Here is a 22440-nt window from a genome sequence, read left to right as displayed (position 1 = left end):
GCCGACTTAAGGTCCTAGCCGTAAAACGCCGCGCGGGCTCTCACATACACAAACAGAGCGCGCGCGTTCACACGCGCGGGGCGTATTTCAGCGCCATTGACTTTTTCGAGTCCGCACCGCGAGTCGTCGACGTGCAGTGGCGTGTCCCCACCCCCTCCCTCTTTCCCCAGTTTCCCGTTAGTTCACGCTATACCCATTCGCTACGGCAAACAGCGTGCCGGAGACCGAGCAGTCCTGGTTCTTGCTGTTGTCGCCGTTGTCGTCGTCACCAATCCTCCTTTACTGCAGCCGCGCTTTGCTTCGGCCCGGGGAAATGCCCGTCGCTTCTCGTATGGGATGCGCACGCAGTTATGCATTCTTTCGACCAGAGAAAGACATCCCGCTCGTTCAGCAGTGCGTGCACGTCGTGCCTTCGTTTCCATGAGCGGCGACCGGCGCATACGCAGTTTATGCGCCACCCATTCACTGAGCGCGGCCAGGAAGACGACGGGCTTTATAAGCGGGGAAAGAATAAGTAAAAGAAAAACTAAAATCCGCTGGAAAGGTTGAGATACAACGCGCGGACGTGTGCGCTATACATGTCCGTCGCTTTCATGCACGGTTCGACTCTCCGGGGTGCGCCGTCGTGTATAGTTTGCATGCGGAACGCGACAAACACGCACGTGCGAATAAGGCCGGTCGTTTCTTATGGTAACGGCGATGCCGTCACCACGGCGGGGTTTATTGCCGCTGAAGCGCGTGCTGGCGCACGCGTGCGGGGTCCCACTCGAGCTTGGTGCGCGAGGAGCGACACATTTTGGGGCGAGATTCGCGGCGCGTGCCTCGCGCTAACTTTGCCGCACACGTGCAAGCTTCTGCTGCCCCCGTCGAATTGGGCACGCTGTTAAACTGCGTGACATCGGCATCAGTGTAGCGCTGAGCTGTTTATTCGGTAGCGCCGTCTATACTGCTCACTAATCTATATGCTATGCAGCAAGTGGCATGCATAGTGAGATATGGGGCTCCTCGAAATTCGCTACCATGTTTATTGTGCAGTTGCAATCTCTTGCGAGCGTGAATCCAGCTGGCAGGTCTCAACCACAGCCGACGCCTCGCAAGCGCATTCCTTGCGTCTGCTTGATGCTATACAGTCTGCTCGTCTCGCTTCAGTGAAGCATTGCTACACCACCAATACCCAGAGTGTCCTTCATGGAGGCCGCCTCATTCTCTACGTAAATGAACGACGCGATTTCCTGTGCTAATTGCCGATGCCAGAGGACCGCGCGACCCTCTTTGTTGCATCTTTCCTTTCTTCGACCTGCAGAGTTCTCCCTCGTTTTCCACACGACATTATATAGGCAGAGTGTGTGTGTTCCCTCATGACAGCAATTATAGTCGAGCTTTGTTCCACACCACTGCGGCCTAAACCACCTCACGAGCTGGAACGCTCCTGGTTGATCCCGTTGTATGTTTGATGAGCACGGAAGTAACAGTGAAAATTATTAACATTTTGAAGCAGCCAGTCTGCTATGAGACGCCGCAATGAAGGTCGTCGTTTGCAGCGAGTTAGGTAATTGACGCAGCAACTTTGTGAGCAAGGAGACATTAATTATTCGCCTTTGAAAACTGAGAGACGTGCGTGAACGAATCCGGAGGGAAAGCGCCCAATTAAAGAAAAAAATTATTTTGTACTGAATCGGCATGCTAAGGCGTCAGAAAGCGGCTTCTAATCGGTGAAATTTGCCGCCACGAGTTTCTGGTTTTGCACTACTGAAACGTATGGCTCCAGCCATAGTGCTGTCTTCATCTTATATACGGTGTGGAAAAATGTGACTGTCGCGCTGTGGATGAGTGTGGAGCCGGAGGAATCAACGAAGTCTGCTGTCTTCTTCTTCTTCTTTTTTTTTTTTTTTTTTTGAAGTGCGGTTGCTAGTGACGCAGCCCACGGTGAAAGCGCCAGGAAATATGAATTGCTTGGAATGGCGTTTGCCGTGCACGCTCTTTGTTTGTACTTATTTATCTCTCACCAATGCGCCTATTACAGCTATGTGCCGACCAGCACGAGCCGCAGCAGTATTATCGCTGCTTTATATCTCCTTCTTAGGCTTCATCTGTGCGCCCAGCAATCAGCAGGCTCAGTTTTCACTCTAACCGTCCGTTACCGCGATAAGATTACATTCAAACGTGTGCCACGGCTAGATTGCCAGAGGGAGGTGCCGAAGGCTTCCTCAATTGCATAACAAGTAAATAACGCGACTGTAATAAGAAGTCGCTACGGAAGATTACGCACGCGCACACACACACATAAAACGGACGACTCCCTCGCGTAGGTCCTCCCAAGAAGGAAAATAATTCTCCTTCAGCGTCAAACCCGATTAACTCGCGATGCGCTGAAAGCAGCACCTTTTGTCGAGAAAGTCTTTTAGCGAAGACAATAACATCCACAAAGCGGTATAGGAGGAAAATAGCGGTGTTCATTGTGCCTGTCAGGCTACCCGGGTGCCACATTATCTTGCCGTTTCATTTTTTTTTTCATTTTTTGCGCACTTGGCACACGGCCCGAGCAAAATCGATAATCGTCTTCATTTTGAACGCTACTATTATCGTCGATCATACCCGTCTTCTTTCAGGGGAACATGTTCCGATAAAGTCTTATCGGGGACAGAAAGGATGGGAGGATCATAAAGAGCGGTTAATAATCTTGTTTTATTACATTGTCAGCTTCCATTGTGTAAGTTAAACAAGGCGCTCTTTCTTCTGTGCCTATTTATTTTACATTGCTTTTCCTTTTCCAGCAAGGAAAAGAAAACACACAGCGATTCACAGCGCCTCTAGACCCGATACCTTCTTTCTTACTTACAGTGGCGCAGCTGTGTGGCCTAAGAAAATAGAAAAAAGAGAAGCGGGAGAGGCTGATGACCGAGACGTCGATGATTCTTTCATGGCGATCTGACGAGCATGCTTCGCGAGGAAGGGACGCTCCTGCGAAATATCCCGCCGCGCAGAATGTTTTGGCACTGGTCGGGTTGTCAGGGTCACTGTGAGAATACGTTGCTTCATAAAAATTGGTTGCTATGCAGATGACCGCATTAATTGGAGTTTCCGTGTGAGTGACACAACTGGATGTAGAGCTATATCTGATGGTGACAATGATGTTTGAAACGACAGCGGCTCTGATGTAATGACGTTGCGCTGACCTTACTGAAACGTTGTTTCGTTTCCATCTCCCCCTTCCACTTTCTTTCTCTTTTTATCCCCCTTAACCCTTCCCCCCGTGCAGGGCAGCCAACCGGAAGTACCTCTGGTTAACCTCCCTGCCTTCCTCTTTATTCTCTCTCTCTCTCTCTCTCTCCCGCGTGGAAAGCACTCGTGCCGAAACATGATTCTTAATGAGCGACATGAGTCGCCTACGTAATGCATGGTGTTGAGTTTGTGCAACCAATATTTTTGAAGAGCTCGCTGGCTTAATAGAAAAAAATAACAAAAATTTATACATATAGAAGTAACTGGATTCTTCCCAAGCGTATTTAGAAAGATGAGAAGCACAATATTGCGGTTCCTTTGGTTTATTTACGCAACAGTTTCGGTCGGCGGACACTACTGGCATATCGGCAAAGATAAGTGAAAAGATAGGGAGGTTAACCCCGCAAGCGCCCCGTTTGCTATCTTTTGCTTGTAGAGGTTTAAAATCAGATAAAAAGAAGTAAGAGTAGAAACAAGAAAATATAAATATAGTAAAGACGCACCACGCACGCACATAGGTGCTTACACCCGGGTCCTATGAGTGGTCACGGTGCCTGGAGGTATTCGAAGAGCTTCAACAGACTTTCCTAGTTTTCGGAACGACTATACATGTAGACAGTCTGGTCCGACAGTGTAATGGCTGTGAAGTAGCACTAATTCTCTATCTCCGCTCTCGCTCCCTCATGCGCTTATATTGCAAAGTTTTGCAGCCTTCACCACCGAAGTGTACAGTCGCGAACAAAAGTCTGAGGACCACAGGGTGCCGTGAATTTCCATCTCCCGTCGCAGCCGACGCGCGCATCCTGAAATCAGGTGGCACAGCCTGTGTACGCCGGTTCGACCTGTATCAAGCATTAATAGCATTGCACACATGGTATGCTAGAAGCAATATTTTTACTGCTGCCATGTTCTCTAGACTTCTACTCCCGACTGCTCATAAATGCTCATGTTTAAGCATTCATTTTGTCCTACAAGACTGCTGTTACGCTCACCAGAAAAGGTTACTCGAGGTCCCTAATTATCTCGGCATCGGCTTATGCTGGCTAACTATAAGCGCTTGTAGTGCGCCTTCGACGACAGACGTTCCACTACTTCTGTCAGTAAAGCAGGCTGCGCTCCCTATTTTATCTCGCCATGTTACTTCAAGGGAAATACTCTTTCATGACAGACCGTCAGGCAACTTGACCACATGACATTTTTCTTTTGTTTTTTAATAGACGTCACCGGTTGCCATTCGCGTGTCGAGCTAGCACGTTACGCTATTCGTGCTCGCTACTTTATTAGCGATGCCTCACGGGTTCGTGCACTACACGCCTGAAAAAACTTCTTGGCAGCCCCAACGTCCTGCAGACACATGAAATCATGCAAATGCGAGAGTAACACGCGAAAAATAAAAAAGAAACAATTCCTGTCTTCAGTTTATCACCTTCTATAAACACTTAACTTTGAATGCTGCGGATAACCGGGTTTTGTCAATAGATGGCCGTATCACGACGTCAATATTTATCGACGTCAATCTAGAGCGTTGAAAATGCGTTATCTTTGTCGCGACTCAGTTACGTCAGTAATTACTCCTAAATTCATTTTGTCGCTTTATTTGTTCCCTTGTTTTGCAGGCAATCTCGCTCTACTCTAAAGCTGCATCGCCAGCCCTTCAAGTGGGAGCATTTCGGGCAATGCTTGAGCATCGACGAATTCTCATCTGTTTGTCTCTATTTGAGCGGCCATTTGCAGCGTTCTTACTCAAGTCGCTGGCCTGGCGGCATGCCATGCTCCTGCACTGAGCAGGCTCCTCGAAGCACTAAAGCTTGAATACGTGCGGAAAGACTGGCCAGTGCCGCGCGCTAGTCGTGATATGTTACTGCGTTTATTTCTCCCACACATTAGCTTTCTTGATTTTTCTTTTTTGCAAAGTTTTCTTTACAATCGCTTTCCACACTCTCCTGATTATGGCTGCTTAGGGCTGGTGTTGTCTTAACAAATAGTTCACACTTAAGAAAAATAAAATGAAAAAATAAAAGGAATTACGTGCATGATGGTGGAACCGAACCTCGGCCTCCCAGGCCCAGCAGCCACATGCACTAACCATTAGGCCACAATCGCCGTTCTTTCTTTCTTTAATTTGTTATATGGAAAACAAAACTGAAAGTATATTACAGAGAGAACATCACTACACACTCAAAGCTCAGGTGAACACACAGAAGTATATCCAGTCTGCCGGAGAGAGAGCGAGAGAGAACATGATAAACAAAGGCAGGGAGCTTAACCTCCCGGCCTTTGCAGTCGTAAGTTTGCAGTGGTAAGTTGGAATTAGCTAGCGCGAGACAGGGGTAATTGGAGATCGCTGGAAGAGGCCTTCGTCCTGCAGTGGACGTAAAAAAAATTTAAAGATAGGCTGAAGAAGAAGATGATGATGCTGACATATGTTCCCATTATTATTACATTAGTACATTATCTTCCTATTACGTTATTTGACCCGTACATTATATTCCTAGTCTGGTAGAGTGATCAGATGCATTAGGCCGCAATTGCACGTGTGGATGTTATGAGCGTCCCCTTTGGAACGGGGTGGTGCGTTGCACCACCAAGCTCTTGCTAATATACCGCCCAACGTCTTACCTAGGTTAAAAAAGAAAAAGAAAGGAAGAATAATCATTATGAACTCCCACAACCAAATTTTCTGACCCCCTATTGATTTTGTACCTCTCCATTTTTTTGTCGTTTCCCCACTTTTCTTCCACCAATCCTCCAATCGCCTCTTACTAGTCTCTATTGTGGACATGTTTACTTTTCCACTGCTCTCGCTGAACCCAAGGACTTCAAGGAGGCCAGTGGTGCCTAAATCGACCGCTGGGCCGACGTCTTCACATTCTAATAAAACATGCTCCATTGTTTCCCTAGCTTTATCGCAGCCAAGCACATGCTTCTTCTTCCTTCTTATATCTGGCTTTATAGGTGCGTGTTTTAAGGCATCCCGATCTCGCTTCGAAAAGTAATGAGCTTCTCTTTGCGTTATCATAAATTGTTTCTTTCCAGATTTCGTTTTTTGCTCTTAAGTAGTTACTCATGTGAGGTGCTTCTATCGCGCCAACGCCACCTGTAGCGCTTTGATGCGATCGCCACGCGTGACACATCTGCGTAGCACGGGTGCGCGAGAACACAAGCGCCAGTCAGTTTCTTTTACTTCGAAAACGCAGAACTGAAATGAGCAAAGTCACGGCATTTAATTGATTAACAGCTTCGCGAAAGCATTGCACCGTCTACATTCTAAGGTTGTGCGCTGGATTGGCGTAGCTTTTGTTGATTGAGACTGCACCTGACGAGAATGCAGATGAATAAGGTGGCAGGTTTTATAAAAGCAGCATACTTTAAAACAAAAGCGCTTAAGAGCTTCGCTCCGTGTCAGCCAGAGATAAAGATATCTCGCGGGTGTAAACCCTGCTCAGAGCATGAATTTCACCGCGTCAGTAATGGTTAAGTAAAAAGGACACACTGCACATATACAATGGCACTTTAATAATTGATTGCACAATAAGCCTAAGATAATCGGCTTTTGTGTCCCCTCATCGGAACGCATGTTTGCGAACAGTATAATAAAGAAGAAGGATCAAGCATTTTAATGCCCGCGTGCGCATGGTGGAATGAAATGCGCGTTACAGCCGGACATTAGAACGTAGGCTCATCAAAGGGCTCGCCGGTTTCAAGAATTGAGAGAGGGAAAAAAAAGTAAAGAAATAGAAACGACAGCGACCTTCTCACTCAGCGCAACTTATCGCTGTCATCATCTTCGCAGAAGCGGCAAAAAGCTCACCCGGCACAAAACGACGGTGGTGTCATATCCTCGGAAAGCACCCACGCACGCGCGCACCGCACAGGCACGCTCGCAACTCGATTCGCTCGTCTCTCCCGATCCGCCGCCTTTTAATTGCGCCGCTTTCAAACGGCAATTAGGCTCCGGGATTCAATTTTAGATCCGGTGCTTTTGTTTCGTTTCACCTCATTTCTGTGTTCAGCGTATTATTTCGCTCGCGTTCTTTTTTCCCCCCTTTTTTTTCGAGCGCTCGGATAGCGCGCGGTACGCGTCTCCGGCGAGCAGGACGGCATGAAAAGAGGACCGGGGTGTCTCTCCCGACAGCTTTTCTTGCCATCTGCATAATTTATTCTGCAGCGCGAGTGGAGGCTCTGCGGATTCTCCAGCGCTTCTCGCCGGTAAAATAAAGCGAGCGAAATGAGCCGGAATGAGAAAAGTACTAGCTCCGACAGAGAAAGAGAGAGAGAAAGGAAGAAAGAAAAAGAATGGCGGCGTCGGCAGGCATTTGCTCACAGGAGTCGCTTAGAAGCGCTCTTCGTCCGTCGGTTGACGCAACGCGAGCGCCAGCGGCGGCGTTGAAGCACGGCCGCCTTCGAGAGGGTGCTCATTAAAACTTCGGCAAAGGAGCAGCCGATGCTCCGGCAGAAGCCACGCGCGCCGCATCTGGCTTGCCGCCTCTGCCTCTCTCTTTCTCTCCCTCTCTCTCCATTTCACCATGCTCCTCGTCTTCCTTATGCTGCTCTCTGCTCTTCGTCTCTGGCACTGGTTCGAGCGGCCGCATTTGAAGCGCGTCTCAAAAGATCGAGTACAGCGGCTACCCAAAAAGAAAGAAAAAGAAAAAGAAAACAGCGTCAGCTATAGACAATGCGGTCGCTCGAGTACACCTCTCTCTCTTCGCCTGCTTATTTTTTCCCCTTTCTTTTAGCCTCACAACGTAATTTCCGCGTTTCGATTCATGTTGTCATTCGCGCGACCACCGAGCAACCGCCGAGGCACATAGATTTCTCTATTGCTTCCTTAGTATTTCTTTTTTGTATGTGTTGTGTAAACGCCAGTGGAAGGAAGAGATAAAGAACCCAGCGAGACGCGAGACCGAGAATGAAGGCTAATTTTCGATGCAGCCATTAATTGAAATCTGAGACGCACGCTAAGGGACGGCATCTAGCTGCGAATTCTGCGGATCGTCTTTATTCTGTGTGGGTAATGTGGGGCAGAAGAAATGAATAAGCTCGAGCATACTGCTGCGAAACTGCCTCACAATTAGAAAGCGGGAATGAAGAGTTGTTGCGTTACTCGTGCAAAACTAATGGATTGTACTTTTGCGCTGCCTTCGCGAATAACCATTGTTGCGAACACAATCGCGTTAGGGTATTCTTTTCTTTTTTTTCTCTCGTACAGAGTTGTCTTAGAATTTTCTATCTTAAATTCGCATATTTATAAAGCGATCAGAAAAATAGCAAGTTATTTGGTTTTATCTTTTCGTCTTCCCTTATGTTCTTGACCTGCGATCAAGCACATTTCTTTACTATGAAAACGGCTAGGGCGTAGACATGAGAGAGCAAATACAATGGGCAAACTTCTCTCAGCGCCGCTGCATTGTGATAAATAAACAATGATAAAGAAGTGCGAGTGTCACCAGAAATGTACAAAAGCAGAAACAAGGCAGCGCACGGACGACTGAACTAAAGCAATTTTAGCATTCTTCAAGGACACGTCAAATAACACAGGTCATCGCAGGAATGCATGAGCGAGGAAAATAGACCGTAGCATAGCTCTAAATCATGATATCTAATATCCTGAATCTGTTAAGAATCCATGCAGCAGGTACCGAGAAAGTGGCAATATTTAGAAACAAAGAGCATATAGATTGCTAGTATATAGATACATCATTAATATTAGTAAAATTTTGGCACCAATGCCACATTTTTTCTTCTTCCTGTCTTATCTCATTCCGTCTCGGCAACGTCAGCTTGCCGAACAGCGGGCAAAATATTATTTCTTTTAGAAAACAAACAAACCTTCTCTTCCGCGTTGTTGAGCAGAGCACTGAAACAAAAGCTTTAAGCTTGAGCATTTGGGGCGTTGTTGTAACGGCCCAAGCGAGAGTGCGCCCGTCGAAGCGAGCGTTCGAATTTATGGAGGCGTTCCGCGACCCCAGGCCGTCGAAGGAACGAGATGCAGTATTTCATTCGCCGTTAGGACAGCAGGGGCCTCGTCCGCCAATATGCGAACAAGTCACATTAGGAAACAAAAAAAAAAAACAATAAAGGCCTTCGTTTGAATTTTAAAGTATGCCGGACACGTGGATAAGGAAAAAAGAAAGAAAAAGACACTCCCACTGGGCAATCTGAGTGGAGTAGATAAGCTTGATGTATTCGCATGCTTCGATCAAGAGAGAGGGAGGGAGGGGTAGATTGAGAGCCGCATCGCCAACGCCTAAAGGGAAATGCCTCCAAACAAAAGGAACGCGACACAAGAGTTCGCGAATGCGCATGACGATGGACAAAGAGCAGAAACCGAGAAGAAAGCTTTCGAAATCAGACGCGCTATTACAAAGCAGCTTGAACCGAGCAAAAGAAGGAGGGACGCGAAAGAACAGAGGCCGATATACGGGGAAGTTATACGGCGCAGCAATCCGCGAATTCGAATTCCAAATGGTTCCAAAGTCTTCCTGGACGTGGGCCTGTCGGCAGAAACAAAGCGGATCCTCTCGAAAGAGCACGGAAGAAACTGTGAGGTGCCACTCGTAAGTCCTCCAAAGATTTTTTTGTTTTTTTTTTTGTTATTTATTGTTTTATGCCGCCTGGTTTTCTTGCGAGCGTTTACGTTCTGCTGGCCTCTCCTGCTTCCTACACAGGCACAGGCACTTCCAGCCAGCTGCCGTGAAAGAAGCAGGACTTACGGCCGGTCGTTGTTACTTTTGATGTCGGGTGTCCTCAGCTTATGGGAAGGGTGGAGGGGGGCGGGGGGTGAGGTGTATTTCCTAATTTGTGTTCGCAGTCACCGAGTCTTATAGAGCGCCAGTGGGCCGTACATCACCAAAATATGGCGGGAACGAAAGAGAAAAGCATGCTTGGGTAAGGAAATTTTTTGTTGTTGTTGTTCTAGGCCATAGAGTATGCCTATGCTTTATATCATCCAGCTCCTTCTCTCTCCTTATGCTTTGCTCGGTCTCACGTGACCCCTCAAAGTCCGTCGGTGTTTTGAGAAACTGTAGGGCACGCCATTTAACCGTAAGGAGTTTTCTTGCTTGACGGCCCGCTGGACCAGCCTGTTTAAGGGCGAAAAAAAAGAAAGGGCTGGACACTTTACGAGCCCCAAAAGTTGCACTCAAACTTCATGGCGGTACACTATCCCTGACGGGCGTGCGGTCTTTCGCTGTTTATGCCAGACAACAGCTGTAAAAGAGGGGCCGCGGTGCTTCGAAGCCAACAGTCCCCACGCCCCTATACGCATCTACCGTCCGCTTTCCCTCTGGCTGCCGTGAACCTGAAGTACACGCGCGTTTTACAACACAGGCGTCGACCCTACGCGAGGTTGGCTAAACGGTCGTCCGCGCACGACCCTGCTTGTGGCGGGAGCATTTCAGGTGTGGGCAAGAACGCTATCTGTCAATTCTGTTTTTCGTAAAGCGCAACACATGTGGGTCAGTGTTAAAAGGAAAAGAAACAATAAGCAAAATTAAAGCCAACGTAACAATACTCGTTAAAATTTAGCGGAAAACAGTGGCTCGTGCAAAGCTCCGGGCAGGCATCTGCAAAGACGAGCAACGATACCACAGACAATGACTTTGGTTTTTCCTTTCCCGCTCAGTCATACCTCCTTAAAGCAGTAATTATGAGGGGCTGTCGATAAATTTGTAAAAAGCTACGCAATGACATTTCAAGGCACGGGGTATTCTACTGCAAGACAACCTGTGTGGTAGGATTCATGATGCTTTGCGCATTTTCAATGTGAGTGTTCATAATTGTGGGCCCGCTGGACTCTCTTGCGCCCCCTTATATAGTATTTCCCGCATGGCTCTCGCATCTTCCATGCGTAGCTGAGCGCCGCTGGCGGTCGGTGAAATTGCAGAATAGTACGAGAGATGGCGCGAGTGTTGCGCTGCTAGCGCCATCTAAGGGCGGGGTTACTCGGGCGCGAAAGGGAGTAGCCTCTTCCTCTTTGATTCTGGTCAGCAGGGTGCGCGGACGTTTCGCGCACTCGCTGGTAAGCTTCGCGGGCCCGTCCTGCTAAATACTTCGGAGCGGGACACAGGGATGGACGAACGCGATCGCTCGAACGCGCCACCGTTCACACGACTGTACACGTGAACAATTAGGCGCTGTCGTCCAGTATGGGCGCGAACATATTGGCTCCATATCCTGTCGCGCTGAGTCGGACTTCCTCGATTCGTCAGCGCTCATCGTCACGTTCTATGGGCACAGGTAATTCGGCCAGCCGGCACTGGTATATAAAGGTGCAACATGTGCGTGTTTGATTGTTCGTTCTACTGTGTTATCGTTCATTTGTCTTAAGGGCCCATTTGAGCTTCCCGCAAAAAGAGCAATTAAATATATGGAATGGTCATGTTTAAGTTTTCTGGGATTGTTAAGAATCGCCTGTTGCAGATAACATAATTCTTGTCCTTGAGCTAGATTATTCAGAGGGGTGGGCATCACTTGCACGTGAAAATCAAAACACATATTCAACCAATTAAAATATCACTAATTTACTTCCTAATTATTTACTATAGGGCACATATTGCAATTTACGAATTGTAGCCGGTGAGTATACTTGGTGTGAATGTCCAGAATGGCACCAGTTTTGAGATATGAGCCATCCAACTCGCCTTAAAAATGCACTGCTGTTCCACTTATTTTCTTTTAACACAGCGCTAGTTTATGCACTGCAGCGCAAATGTGACTGGACTGCAAATGTGACTGGAATTTGTTTGCAATGTGTGCTGTAGAGTAATTATTTAGGAAGTTATCTAGCGAATATGTGTTAATTAGTTGAATACGTGTTTCGATTTCTCGCGCTAATGGCGTCCGCTTCTTCCAATAATCCAGCTCGAGGACAATTATGCTGCCTGCCACAGGCGATATTTAAAATTCTGGAAAACGTAAAAATGACCACCCCATACATCTATAGTGCGTACCAACAATCGTCCACCAAGAATTGTCGCTGCAGCCAACGTTTCGACGCAAGGAATTCTCTTCAAGACAGCAACCAGGTGCGCAGCGCCGTTGCTGCACTGACGAAGTTAGGCTCCGTTGTTGAAGCGCTGGCTCCAGCGACATTCATCGTCTGACCGCTACTGAACACTTCAAGAATTTACATTAATACGTACTTCTGCCTTGTTTAGACATTTATTGTGCAGTCAATAACGTCACGCTTTCTTTTTGCTTAAAAACAACTGAATCACCGGCCCGACGCAGTTTCCTAAGTTAATTTTGGCCTGCCAGTATTACAGTAAAAAAAAAAAAAGAAAATTCTTCCGCAATTGCTGACGAAACGCGGCCCTTCAGAAATCCCGCCAAGCATGATAGGCTCTTCAGCAGAGTGGTTGTCGGTACAGAATGGCCAACCAGAGGTAATCTAGTTAACTTCCTTGTCTTTTCTTAGCCTTTCTCTCTTCATCTCTCTCTCTCTGTAGCGATATAGAGCACATTGCAAGCATATCTTGGCTACATTCGATAACTAAGTTTAAGATGGGCTTCCCGCAATGCTTTGTGCCCTCCTTTAGGATGCAATCAATCGCAATCCGGCATATCAAGGAACTCGGAGATACACAGTATTGCTCGAAACAATACAACCTCAGCCCCTCAGCGTCTAGTGGACGGTAACGCATATTTTTACTACACCTTGTCACATAGCAAAGGATACTAATATGCGCAAGAAGAGTGAATAATGTCACAAATATGGCACTCAGTAGAACATCAGATGTATAAACATTACACAGTCCAACAGTACATGAATCGCAAAGTTTTGTTGTGCATGAGTTAAGTATACGTCAAATACATTGAATAGCTAGAACACACAAGTACACTGCAAAATACAGAACACAAGTAATTACACATAGCATAAAAAACACGATAGCCACATAAATCAATTTTGAACACATTTCTATCATTCGTTTAGTTTATTAGCATAAACTGAAGTTTAATATGTCCCCAAAATGTATGTGTCTTCGAAATGCTTTTTTCAAAGCAAGAAGTGCTCTTTCCTGTAAGTCCGCTGTTGGCCACGGACTAAGTGTCTTTCTTAGAGTAAATGGTCTTCTATCTAAAAGCAACTAATCTGCTTGCAATATCCTTCGTGATGAATCATATTTTCTGGACTCGAGGAGGAGATGATGCACATCTTCGTCTGGATGGCCACAAGAACACTGCGAAATAGAGGCGCGTTTTATCCTGTGCAAGAAGTGTCGCGCAAATGCAGTACCAAGCAGCAGGCGGTGCACTAATGTTTAAAATTTTCTGTTTTCTGTCAGATACGACGCAATTGATAGGCTTGTACACGGGCTCATATAGTATAACTCCGAGTTATTGGACTGCTGATCCAACCAGGTAGTTTCGCCGAAACGACCGGATATCTCTCTCACACGCAAACGGATTTCACTGCGCAAAAGAGAAAGATTGTCTTTGCGTTATTGTGCGCCCGATATGCAGATGCGTCCGCTGCGGTGTTACCACGAATATTGCAATGTCAGGGTATCTATTGCACCACAATTACGTAATTCATTCCGCATGCTTTCTTGTGTTCTGTGAGCGTCTCATACAATAGCAAAGTGTTCAAAGAATTTTTCTTATTGCTTTGCAGTAACGCGAGAGTGGCATGCGAATCGCTAAATATAGCCTATTTTTTGCGCATCTATTACTGATGCTATGAAACACAAGGAACACCGGATTGCAAACTGTTCTGCCACGGTGGAAGATGTGTCTCGGGATAATTTAAATGTTATTTCTAGCGCCAAATGTCAAATGACCAATACTGAAGCCGAGAAGTTTTTATGACATCAGCCGTCTGTATACACGTGAATGCAAGCCCGTGAATGCACGTGAATACCGAGTAAAGTTGGAATAATGCCATTTGCTGTGCTGCTACCATGGGCATGTCTCTCTTTGATTATGATCTCCTCGACCGATAATTATATTTTAGGACTCATTAATATCCCAGGAGGGTACCTAATATCCCCTTTAATTGCACAATTCATATCTCGCTAATAATGTTTCGTGATGTTGTGGCGTATTGTAGCGGCTCCCATAATCTTGTGTAGAGAGCACAGTGCAATGTTGGGCTTTGTCTCGACCCGTTTTTATCCAGAAGTGTTGTTCAAGCTGAGCGAAACAACATTGCGGCGCTCGTGACGCCATGCGAATGACGTCATCGCAGTGGTCATCGTCATCGTTGTACAGCAAGCGGGCGGCGTGAAGAAGGGGCGAGTTAGCTCTTACAGACAGAAGCGTTTTTTTGAAACTGTGAACAACGTATCAGTGCGAATGTCTGGGATATTACGCGAATGAGACGTGCACCTTCGCAGCTGCCGTAACCTTGTACACAGCCGCGCGCCGTGGACGCGCTATGGCCATGCTGCAGCTGAACACTGGGTCATGGGTTCGATTCCCGCGGACCCATGGTGGCGGATGACACGTAAAAAGAAGCTTAGGCAGTCGATTTAGTGCTGCAAGATGGCTTGTCACCGTCCATTGCTTCGTGCACCTCCTTGGCGCTGACCAAGTGTCGCCGGGTTGCGCGAGCGACACCCACATCTGGTTGACCGCGCATACTTGTGGCTGCGCTATCTCGAACGAACCAGGCATAGCCGCATGCAACGTAGTGAGCCGCTCATGCTTTATACGCAGCAGTGAACATGTTTGCACTGCGTACATTTCCTCAAACTTTTACTACCCATGGAGATAAAAATACAAGACAGACACGTCTCAGTCACTTTGAAGTCCGAGAGCATCACGTCGAGATAGCAACCTTATGTGAGGCAAGCTAAAGCTTCGGGATTCGAAAAGTTAGTCGCAAGCGACAAGATTATCACTTCGAAATACTCAATTAATGTCAGATCAATGCGGCATTGCGTGTTAGCAAAACTTTCTTTACCATCGAAAAAAAAAAGATCGAAGAGCTAAGAAGAACAGGACTAGACGGACCGTTGAAGGCCAGCGTACCCCCATTGTCTTGTTCTCTTTCACTCTGTGATGTCTGTTTCTTCTGAAGAGCTGGTAATGCATCAGTTTCGTTTATCACAGTTTACTTTGATCTATATAGTGAAGCAAGTTAGCGCACCGGTACGGTTATTTTATCACTGCGTTTCTTCGCAGAGCTCAAAATCGCAGGTGTGATTCGCAGCTGCCACTGCTTCGTATCGAGGGAACCAGAAAGAAAAACACGAAAGAAAAATGCCAGTGCACTTGAATTTTTGCAGCCATTAAAGTATTTGCAATAACCACAATTAACCTACCTGATATATTTCATCACAACGCTTCTCGCAGCAGAATATTAGCTTTCAAAAGTGCTCGAATCGGAATGCGCTTGGAATGTGCATTGGAGTTAATGAGGCGCGCACGGAAGGATGCTGCATGTGCTACCCACTAGCTACACTAAATTCCTGAGTACACCGTTTTATAACGCCCACGCTCAGGGTAATCGTGCTCTCTCCATGAAACAGCTCACTGCATAGCGTTGCACCATATCTCCCGAACATATAGACAGAAACAATGCGTGACGAGTTCAGCGCGACGCTTGTTCAACTAAATCTCTCACGCACTGCCCAAACACCACAACTGCCCTCCGTGTCGAGCACGCAAGGCGTTTCAACAAAGCGACGTGTTCATTTAACCCGAGTCGAGCGCGTGTAATCCTTCGAAGCGGGCGCCCAGTCGCGGACGACACAGAGTTTGTTGCACGCGCGCCCGGGGTCGGAAGCTGCGACCGCACTGCATCGCGTCTGGTCGTCGTTGCTTGTTAGCGAGCGGCCATTCTAATTACAACACCTACACCGAGGCCCGAAAGTCTACGTCTCATTAAGTCGCACGCTTGCCGCATTAATTAATGGGACGAGCGATGTGACCCCCGCTACTAGTCGTCCCCGTTCGTATACACATACAAAACGATGGAGAGAAGAAGCTACACTTCCCCTTCCCTCGCCTTCCGCACCCCCGTTCCATCCCGCTTCGCTGCCTCTCCAGCGAGGAAGATCCTGATCGATGGCCAACACAAACACACGCAGCGGGACGCTCTGGTTCACGAAAAACAACAAAATAAGCACGCGATCCGAACGCGCAGCACTCGTCGTCTCGTGCTCTAGCGCATTGTATATGGTGGCGACATCAAGCTGTAACGCCGAGACCCGGCATCGTGAGCTCTTAGAAGGCCACAGTTCTGGCCGCGCGCCGTCAGACCGCGGCTGCACACGTTTCCTTGGAAGGAAAAAGAGCGAGCGAGCGAGCCGGCACGCCTCGCTGAATGCCTCCCTACACGTGCTCCCCTCGTTCGGTGTGCGCGTGCCTTTCTGCGTGGATGCGGTGTGCGTGCGTGCGTGCGTGCGTACGTATGTGTGCGCGTGCGTGCGTGTAGTACGTGCGCGGGTGCGCGCACCGCGAACGCTCCTGGCGCGGAAGCCGTTGAGGCGAAAACGTCTTGGCGGGGAAATTAGCGAAATGGGCCGCAGTAAACGGCACACCCAGTTGCGCCGAAACGGCCGCACCGGTGTCGCCCGCTGCTTGCAGGCTTCCTGCATTCTTGATCGGGTCCTGTACCGGTAGCGAGGGAGAACGCAAGCGAGCTCGTTCGCGGCCGGTAGTTGCGCTTGAATGCGACGTGTGTGAACTCTGGCCAGCACTTCCAGCACACGTGAATGCTCTTTTCGTCCACCACCCACCTCCTTTTTTCCCCCTCTTTTGCCTGTGTGTAACGGAATTTCCTAGCTTGAAGTGCAGCCGTAATCTATTTTCGCATAGGGCGGTGCCAACGGCGACAAGTTGTGTTACTCTAATGAAGCGTCATTCAAGATCTCGTGTAGCTGGTGAAAGGGACGAGATGTTCGTCGTGCGGGGTGTGGCTGGCTACACGCGTACTCTTGAGTGAAGATGAGTTTTCTGTTGTCCCTTTCGTGGCACTCATGTCGTCGCAGGCAAATAGATGTCGCTTACTTTACTCTATTCATCCTTCGTATAACATGAAACAGCAAACTAAGAGAAATGCCTCAAGAGGAGATAGTGATTTCCATGCATAATTATTTGTTTCTAAAAACGTGCAATGAAGAAACGGGTTAGGAGAGAGAGAGATAAGCCGTGAAGGAAAGGTAGGGAGGCTTACCAGGCTGAGCCTGGTAGGCTACCCTGCACTGGGCAAGCGGGAAATGGGATTAAAAGAGGAGAAGGAAGAAAGAAGGTCAAGGTCTCCACTGCTATGCACACAAGCGTGCACGACTGATTCAGTCACAGGCGGTCACAAACAGAAGCACCTTGAGTATTTCGCTATATATACGTACTCATGAGTGCAGAAGACTTCTGCTTGAGACTTAACGTGAGTGCATATTTTGAAAGCTACTTATATATATATATATATATATATATATATATATATAGGTTTTTTTCAAAGTTCAGCACGCAGGACCCGACGTAAAATACGCAGGAAAGAGACGACGAACTTTTTGGGAGACTTCTTTTTCTTACTTAACGTTTTCGGCTGGTGGACCAGCCAGACCAGCCAGACCACTCTGACGAAGGCTGGTCCACCAGCCGAAAACGTTAAGTAAGAAAAAGAAGTCTCCCAAAAAGTTCGTCGTCTCTTTCCTGCGTATATATATATATATATATATATATATATATATATATATATATATATATATATATATATATATATATATATATATATATATATATATATATATATATCTTTAAACGCAGAGAATAGGGCGTTATACTTGGATTCTATAGTTCCATGTGTTTAATAAAATGTCATATATTTGTCCCTCTCAATCCAACACCCTCCCCTTCCCACCCTTTTTTTTTTTTTTGCATGTCATGTGTTTAGCATGTCTGCAAATTCCGCGTGGTTGGAGACAAAGAAACGAAATTCCAGGCAACAAAGAAAATAAAGAAATTGAACAAAACCTATTTTTCTCTCATACATCCGAGATAAGGTCACTTTGCATATTGTTGAAATTAATCAAAACACTGATAGTTCCGATTGCTTTCAAGCATAAACGCGGCTAAAGAAAGGGTACATGTAAGATTTGTGGCTATCATCTACTTAACGTTTCCGTTGTTTTTTGGCCTTCCGTCGCTCTATGTGTGCAAGGGGCATGAATGTATATTTGTAGATCCGCAGAGCTTACGTCTTCTGCTGTATCCTACCGTAGGCTGTGGTCTCAACCACAGTGGCGCGGGCAAATGTTTTGTAGTGTCGTTACCACCAGTTGAAAAAAAAAGTGCAATAACTTTGTTTGCCTGTTCTTGAGGAATCGTTTAGCATTACTGTAAGCTAGACAGCGTAAACACTTGCACAGAGTGTCGTTAACAAATAAAACAAAATTATAGCCATGATACTGAGACGTAGCAAAAATAGCCGCTACATTACACATAACCTTTCTTTAGTACGGCCAGAAAGATGTTCATGTGTCTCGCCAACATTTATCCGACTCCTGTTTCTTTTCTTCTTTCTTTTTCTTTTTTTTGCTTCGGAAAAAAAAGAAAATCCACGGCTCAGAAATCACACGAGATACTGGCGCCGGTTTGCAGTCAAACAAAATAAGCTAGGTACTGCTCGTTGCAGAGTAACAAATTGGCTAATATGCATTCCACATGAGAGATAAGACCTTAGATGCCCAGCCGAAGCTAGCAAGAGTTTTATTCTTTTCCTCTTCTTTTGTATTGTTTTTGTTCTTTAGAAATGGGGAAAAGGGTGACGTGAGATCTGGTTATTTTTCTTGCCGGCCGCATAAGGAACAAACATACGGCGAGTAAGTCGGGACACATGCATTTTTCCAACACGTGCAGTAATGTGATGCCCTATTCAAAAAATACAGAAACCATAAAAAAAATACGCGAATATGAGTTGCAGACACCATATCGCACCTTAAATGCGGAGCCTACACGTCCGCATACATATATATATATATATATATATATATAGATATATATATATATATTGCGCGATGCTTCTTGCTCGCTTTGTGTATGGAACATACAACAAGCAAGGCACCGAGCACTTTGTTCCAATACATGCACCAATATGGCGCACGATTCAAATAACACGGAAAGCAAAACGAAAGGAGCTGCGCCGCCGCTTCTCGTTAGCCCGTAAGTTATACTGCGCCTCGTAAAGCAAGTCTGGGAAAGCAAGGGAAAAAAGAACAAGGAAATGCCAAAGAGAAGGATCTCCGTGTCCGACGTTCGTGGGGCCTCCGAGAACCGCGCGCGGGGAAATGGGAGCAAACTGAGAGCATTCTCGTGTTCCGACGAGAGCGATTCTAATCAATCAAAGGAGCGGCAGCACTTCGCCGTAGCGTCAGCAGCTGAGAAGGAAGAGGAAGGAGAGAGGTCGACGCGGCAAGAAGCAGGCGAGTAGTATGCCTCTATGCCACGTCTCACTAAAACGGTGCAGTAAGGTCGAGGCCACAAGTGGTTATTAGTTCTATTCTGACATCAAGACATCTATCAGTCATTGTCATCATAACGTCTAGTAGATGCCGGTGTGCAGTTTCGGCACAGACCAGTTCTTGTCTCGTGATCAATAAATGTAATACATTCATGCGCGTAGCAAGATCTTGATAAGAGAGTGTGTCAGAATATATCCATGCGCCAGCTGCATTAGAAAGAAACAGTCAGAGCAGCACTGCGAATAGTAAGACTGGTGCGTAACGAGCTAAACGCTTCTCTATAATGACAGTCTGACACGAGTCCAGACTACATTACGAATAAAAAACAACGATGTGGACAAAGCATTTCTACACTCAGCCTTGTGCAGAAGGTGTGTTTTAATCAGCTGTAAAATGGAACGACGGCTCTCACGCCTAGCAACTGTACACACAACTGGCTTATAGGCTACCACATGTTGTTGGCTACACTGCGATTGACCAGAGCACCAACAGCCAGTCCAGAACCATTTCAGAGCGCCATGCGCGCGAGATACTTCGCCAATTTGTCTTGAAGATTCAGTGTACATTAGCAACTCGAGCTTCTACGTTGCTGCACCGTTTTGTTGTGGACGGAGTGTATAGGGGCGCGAGCTGACAACGCCGCGCAGCGGGCTTCGGTTGCCACTCGGAACCCGTGGAACACGAACGGGGTGAAATAGGAAAACGGCGAGGAAGTATTGGGTAGAAAAAAAAAAAAAGGAAGCAAACGCGTAGAGGGGTGCGCTGGCAAAACGGGAATGGAAGGTGCAACGTTCAGCCTCGAAAAATAGGCAGGCGTAACAAGAGGGTGGAAGAAAGGAGACGGCAACACATCGATGGCTTCAACCGCCTCCTTCCGAACTTCCCCCGAACCCTTCCACCTCCTTCCAGAGGGCCGGAGTTAAGACCCCTCGTGCGGAGGAGGAGGAGGAGAAGGAGGCTTGCCACGCGGCACCGTGTGTGTACATATATGGTGTGGCAGTACAGCAAAGCGCGGGGCAAACACAAACGCTGGCGAGCGGCAATCGACGTCCACGAGGAGCCCGCTTGTGTAAATAACGGGCCGTGTTGCGGAGCTGGAATTATAAGCAGCCTCCTAAGAAGGGGCCGCGTTACGAGGGTTAAAAAAAAAAAGAGAAACGGAAAGCTTTCTTCCTGGCCCTTCGTCACGGTGTTGTTCTGCTTCCGCGATGTGGGCTTCTGCTCTGGTCCACCGTTTTCCCCTTCGTCGTAACTGCTTGCCTTGTCCCTTACATATTTATCTGACCTGAGCGGAGAGTGGACTGGAGCACGTTGCACTGTACGGCGTGCTGATTGTAGCGCGAGAACTTTTCGCGATACAATTGTTTTCTTCTCTTCTTTTTCTGCTTAGGACGGGTCACAACAAGGTGCGTGAGTGATGCCCTGAAAGGAGCGTTCATTGTGCACTCTGGTTACTGTGTGTGTTTGCTACAGGCTTGCATGAAGAATATGACATTCTTTATACGACACGGGCTGGACCCACGGATAGCGCTCCCTGTGCCTCTGGCGCAGCAAAGCACCTTCTCTTCAGACACTGGTCTCAATCAAGTTATTTAGTTGCGTGTTGTGGAGTGTTTTGAGTATGTTTAGTATCTGTGACGCGGACTGCGTATATCATCTTCTTTTACACCATATCCATCTGGAGTTAAATTATAGGGTTTTACGTGCCAAAACCACGATCTCATTATGAGGCACGCCGTTTGGGGACTATGGAAACTTGAACCACCTCGGTTTTTTTTTAACGCGCACCTGAATCTAAGTACACGGGTGTTTTTTTTTTTTTTTTGCTGCATTCCGCCCCCATCGAAATGCGGCAGCCGTGGTCGGGATTCGATCCCGCGACCTCGTGCTTAGCACTCCAACACCATAACCACGTAGCAACCACGGCCGGTATACCCATCTGAAGTAGCATGCTAAGCAAGCTGTCAGGCGTTCCATAATGAGCACCCTCTTTCTGACGTTCGATTGTGTGTATACTATCACTAGCGCTTTTAATGCACAGTGCCATCAATTTCTAGTACACTGCGCGTTAGGATATGGGACGCCTGTGTATATCGTGTTTTCCTTTTATTAGTTTTCTTACTTACATATGCTCAATGTCTTTGTGTACCTCTATATGTGGGTCACCCACCGCGGTACCTTAAGTGGTTGTGAAACAAGGAAGTCTTCACCGTAGTGTGTGTGGTAAACTTTATTGAAGACGAGGGTATGACCTAGAAGAGATGTTTGCCGCCCCCCCCCCCCAAGATCGCAGTCCACGAGTCGTGTCTCCCACGGCAGTGAGAAGCTTTAGGTTAGTGTGAGTGTTGAGTCCGTTTTAGGATGGCGCCTCCCGCATTCCCGCGTGATATGTCTCAATGTCGGTCGATCCCTGCACCAGGGGCCAGTATGTTCTGGCGCCGCCGATGTGATTTTTCTCTGTCGGAGGAGGTTTGGATAAGTGTTAGTTTGAATTCTGCGCAAGTCCCTTCTCTGACTGTGTGCGAGTTAAGGGCGGCGGGGGGCGAGTCTTCGTCGCTCGCTACTCTGGCTGGCAAGGATCTCCCACGGGGTGACCGGTGATTAGTTGGTCGGAGGGGATCCGAGGGTCGAGTCCGTCACTCGGTTGTTTGCTTCTCAAGAAGCGGAGTCTGTCGCTTCGTTACCCTCCAAACCCTCGTGCGCTGGAGAACAGGTGATTCCGCGGTGCCGTTGGAGCGGTTTCCTTAGCAGTCTTGCTGCCGCAGTGGGCAGGACCCCCTGAGATAGGCCCAGCATGCCGCTAGGGAGC

The 22440-nt window shown here is 47.4% G+C and overlaps 1 protein-coding gene and 1 long non-coding RNA gene across 2 annotated transcripts in view; one reads left to right on the top strand and one right to left on the bottom strand.

Annotated features, from left to right (window-relative positions):
- LOC142578930 (cell adhesion molecule Dscam1-like) overlaps positions 1-22440 on the bottom strand; it is a 348188-nt gene that overhangs the window by 219738 nt on the left and 106010 nt on the right. The window lies entirely within an intron of this gene.
- The window catches only part of LOC142578931 (uncharacterized), a 209463-nt gene continuing 196591 nt past the window's right edge, over positions 9569-22440 (top strand). Inside the window, exon 1 of the long non-coding RNA XR_012827334.1 lies at positions 9569-9779. This is a non-coding gene — a long non-coding RNA (uncharacterized LOC142578931). The remainder of the gene's footprint in view (positions 9780-22440) is intronic.

Source organism: Dermacentor variabilis, chromosome 4 (assembly GCF_050947875.1).
Source record: "Dermacentor variabilis isolate Ectoservices chromosome 4, ASM5094787v1, whole genome shotgun sequence".
Taxonomy (NCBI): Eukaryota; Metazoa; Arthropoda; class Arachnida; order Ixodida; family Ixodidae; genus Dermacentor; species Dermacentor variabilis.
Note: the sequence above shows the minus strand (reverse complement) of the source record. Positions and strands in the feature narration are given on the sequence as shown.